This window comes from Heterodontus francisci, chromosome 35 (genome assembly GCF_036365525.1).
Source record: "Heterodontus francisci isolate sHetFra1 chromosome 35, sHetFra1.hap1, whole genome shotgun sequence".
Taxonomy (NCBI): Eukaryota; Metazoa; Chordata; class Chondrichthyes; order Heterodontiformes; family Heterodontidae; genus Heterodontus; species Heterodontus francisci.
In genome coordinates, this window is record NC_090405.1 from 17796207 (window position 1) to 17800955 (window position 4749).

The 4749-nt window shown below is 45.3% G+C and overlaps 1 non-coding gene across 1 annotated transcript; it reads left to right on the top strand.

Moving 5' to 3' along the window:
* Window positions 1–821: 821 nt before the first annotated feature.
* Window positions 822–913, top strand: trnar-ucu (transfer RNA arginine (anticodon UCU)). Its single transcript is given in 2 exon segments — window positions 822–858; window positions 878–913. It is a non-coding gene; the product is annotated as a tRNA-Arg (tRNA).
* The last annotated feature ends 3836 nt before the right edge of the window (window positions 914–4749 follow it).

The window sequence follows — 4749 nt, forward strand, 5'->3', positions numbered from 1 at the left end:
GAATCTTCAGCTAATCCAATTCACTCCACATGATATCAAGAAATGGCTGAAGGCACTGGATACTGACAACATCCCGGCTGTAGTGCTGAAGACTTGTGCTCCAGAACTAGCCGCACCGCCCGCCAATATGTTCCAATACAGCTACAACACTGGCATCTACCCGGAAATGTGGAAAATTGCCCAGGTATGTCCTGTATGCAAAAAGCAGGACAATCCAACCCTGTCAATTACTGCCCCATCAGCCTCCTCTTGATCATCAGTAAAGTGATGGAAGGTGTCGTTGACAGTGCTATCAAGCAGCACTTACACAGTCATAACCTGCTCACCAATGCTCAGTTTGGGTTCCGCCACAGCCACTCAGTTCCTGACCTTTATATGGCCTTGGCCCAAATATGGGTAAAAGAGCTGAATTCAGGAGGTGAGGTGAGGTAACAGTGACTGTTCTTGCCAAGGGCATCAAGGAGCCCTTGCAAAATTGAAGTCAATGTCAATCAGGGGGAAACTCTCCACTGGTTGGAGTCATACCTCACGCAAAGGAATATGGTGATGGTTGTTGGTGGCCAATCATATCAGTCCCAGAACATTGCTCAAGAGTTCCTCAGGGTCACGTCCTAGGCCCCAACCATCTTCAGCTGCTTCATCAGTGACCTTCCCTGTATCATAAGGTCAGAAGTGGGGATGTTCACTGATGATTGCAAAATGTTCAGTCGCATTAGCAACTCCTCAGATACGAAAGCAGTCCATGTCCACATTTGGAGAGACCGGGACAGCATTGGGCTTGGGCTGATAAGTGGCAAGTAACAGCAACGGCAGAAAAAGGTGGCTCTGTGGCGCAATGGATAGCGTGTTGGACTTCTAAATGATGAGGAAAAATGATATTGAAAGGTTGTGGGTTCGAGTCCCACCAGAGTCAGATTTTAGGGTGGCACAAGTGGTGCAGTGGTTAACATCACAGCTCCAGCGACCTGGGTTTGTTACTGGGAACTGCCTGTGCGGAGTTTGCAGGTTCTCCCGGTGACCGTGTGGGTTTTTGCAAATCATGTGAGGATTCACATGCAGTAGAGAAACAAGCAGAATGCAGAAAGTGCAGAGGAGAGCTGAAAAAGGAAATGAGATCAGCAAGAGAGTGTATGAGAAAAGATTAGCAGGTCACATGACTGGGAACACTGAAGTCTTTTCACAATATATGGACAGTCAATGAAAGGGTGGGTCAATTAGAGATCCTGTGGAGGCAGAGGGTGTGGCTGAGGTACTAATTAAGTACATTTCATCTGTCATCACAAAATAAGTGGATGCTGCAAATGTCACAGTAAAGGAGGAGGTTGTGGAGAATTTGGAGGGGATGAAAATAGATAAAGAGGAGACAATTACAAGGTTGCCAGTGTTCACAATAGAAAGGTCACCCGGTCTGGATGGGCTGAATCCTGGGTTGCTGAGGGAAGTAAGGGTGGAAATAGCGGAGACTCGAACCACAATCTTTCAATCCTCCTTGAATATGGGAATGATGCCAGAGGACTGGAGGATGCAGGTAAGCTTGGGTAGTTTGATCTCAGTTTAACTTGACCGTTTTTATAATGTATCCATTGTAATAACTAACAAGGTTAAGAAAGCTATTTTATAATTAACACATGACCAAAGGAGCCATTTTGTGTTCAGTACTAACGTTTATATCCTGTATAATTAATGAGTAGCTACCCATCCTGAAACAGATGATTGTAAAAGTAATGAACCTTGATTGAGTTATAACTAATGAATCAATAATCATTTTAGAGAGAATGGGTTTTCATTTAAAGTTTGTTAAATCTAATCACTGTGAGTTTCTGTGTCTGTGTGGGAAAGGGCAGTTTCAGCTAAATGTATTCAAACAATGGACCTTTCTCGGACCCCTGATAAAACCCATGGTCTGGTGCATCGTGACCTTCAGGAGTCTCGATTTAATGAATAGGCAACTTGTTTCAGATCAGATTGGGAGACAGTGTGAAACCACTCCATTGTACTCATGTCTGAGATTCTGAGGACAGGAGGCTCTTAGTGGAAGACATCATTAAGAACCAATTAAATGTACCTAGCAACAGATAGGAGCAATTATTATTTTACAAGGCGGTGTGATGGCCATCCAGGGGTTAAAAGTAGGGATCTTGTAAGGTTTCAGTGTGCAGGAACACTAGAAGATCTCAGGGGTAAAGGCTCAGATCATCAACCAAGTTCTCCACCTGACGAGGGATCTAGACTGGACAAAGAGGACCGTGACACTCTGAGACCAAGCTCGACTAGTCCACACACCTGCTAGAGCTGTAAAGTTATATTGTCCAAGTTTGTTAAATATGATTTTACTTTCAATTATTAAGTACTATTTTACTCTCAATAAATGTTCAGGACTTATTAATCAATTATCCTGTTGCCTTAATTGGTTAAAGTCATAACCAAAGAGATTGTCCACAATAGACTTTCCAGAATTAAAAGATACATCTGCAAGGATTGTTAATTTTACAGCCCTGTTTAAAAAGAGAGATAAACCCAGGAACTACAGACCAGTTAGTCTGAAGTCGGTGGTGGGGAAAATTTTAGAGACAATTATCCAGGAGAAAATTAACTGTCACTTGGTAGAACATGGGCTAATAAATGACAGCCAGTACAGATTGGTTAACAGAAGATTGTGTCTGAAATAAGTAATTAATTTCTTTGATGAAGTTTCACAGAGAGTTGACCAGGGTGGTGTGGTTGATGGTGTGTGTCTGGACTTCAAAATTGTGTTTGAAAAAGTACCATAAAATAGACTTGTTAACAAAATTGGAGCAGATGGGATTAAAGGGGCAGTGGCAGTGTAGATACAAAATTGGCTGAGGGACAGAAAGCATAAAGTAGGGTGAATGCTTGTTTTTCAGAATGGAGGGACTAATACAGTAATGTCACTGTTGTTGTAGTGTGTGCAGTGTCTGACCCTGAGCTGTTTTAGGGAGGGGGCTGTTTGTGATGTTCCTGTGGGGTGTATTATCATCAGGGTATCTCTCTGAGCTGTCACAGGGATGGGGCAGTGTGTGATATCCTTGTGCATGTCATGCAGTCCCACTGGCTTGCGGTTCCATCCTGATGCCAAGAAACAGAGCCCCATCGATGGGCAAAAAGTCTCACTTCTCTTTGGGTGTCTTGAGAGAAAAGCAGGGTTAGGGAGTAAACCTGGATAGCAAATCCGGAGTGGAGTCCTGGAGGCGGTTACCTGTTACTTATCAGGCAGTTTTCCAGCAACTCCTGTCGCAGAGCTGGTACCAAACAGTACTGGTTTTTCCCTTTCCTTTGGACAATACTAGCAATGCTGAGAGGGGGTCCTGATGCTCAGGGTCTCCATACTATTTGCCCAGGAGAGGACACTCCAGCTTTGTGGTTAAACATTAACACAACATGGGAAGAAACAGTTACCGATTATTAGCTCTCATTCAATTGGTGTAGAGTCTGAGCACCAGGGGTGACTTCCGACGGTGGGAGAGAACATCAGATCTCATTGGATAACTACCACCCACTCCAAGCTGGGCAGCCCCCAGTCAGTTAGTTGCTATCCTGCCACGACCTGCTTACTTCAATGGGTGCTTGGAGCTCAGAGAGTCATCTCTCAACAGGTGGATCGATAATCTATGCACCAGGCAAGACAAACTCAACACAGAAGACACCAGTCCTTCGCATCACAAGCTGGAATGTAAGGACCATGTGTCCTGGCCTCACCGACAATCTTCTGCAGGTTGAAGACACACACAAGACAGCTGTGATCGACAAGGAACTCACAAGACTCAATGTGGACATTGCTGTGCTGCAAGAAACTAGACTCGTTCAAAGTGGATCCCTCAAAGAGAAACACTACACCTTCTTCTGGCAGGGGAAAGCCCAAGAGGCAACTCGTGAGCATGGAGTGGGTTTCACAGTAAAAAACACGGCACTTGCGATGAGTGAAACACCCACAGTAGGCTCAGAGAGACTTCTTACTTTTCACTTGTCAATAAGTGTGGGCCCAGTTAATCTCATGTGCATCTATGTCCCGACACTCACCTCCACCCCAGATGTCAAGGATCAATTCTCTGTGACACTTGACACTGCCATCAGTAGAATTCCCAGCACTGAGGGACTGTACCTTCTAGGAGATGTCAACGCAAGCTTGGATACTGACTATAGCTTGGCCAATGAGCATAGGGCACCAGGGGATTGGCAAGATCAACAAAAATGGACAGAGGTTGCTGGAGCTATGCTGTCACCATGGACTCTGTGTGATGAACAGCTACTTCCAGGTCAAGCTGTGCTACAAGGTTTCCTGGAGACGTCCGAGATCATGCCACTGGCACCACCTAGACCTTATCATCACCAGACGTACCACCCTCAGCAGTGTCCTCATCACGCACAGCTATCACAGCGCTGACTGTGACACTGACCACTCCCTGGTGTGTAACAAGGTCAGGCTTCAGACAAGGAAGCTTCATCCATCCATGAAGAAAGGTCGTCCTCTGATCAACACTTGCCGAACCACTGATCCAGAAAGGACCCAGGAGTTCCTCAACATCCTCGATCAGGCTCTTTCAAACAACAATGCACTCACTGTGTATGGGAAAAGAGATGGGAGGAATGCTGACTGGTTTGAGGCTTATTGGACTGAAATAGAGTCAGTTATTGCAACTAAGAGGAGAGCCCTCATGAACTACAAACCAGTCCCCAGCAAACAACATCCAGATGCTCTCAGAGCTGCCAGAAACAAGTCTCTGCAGACTG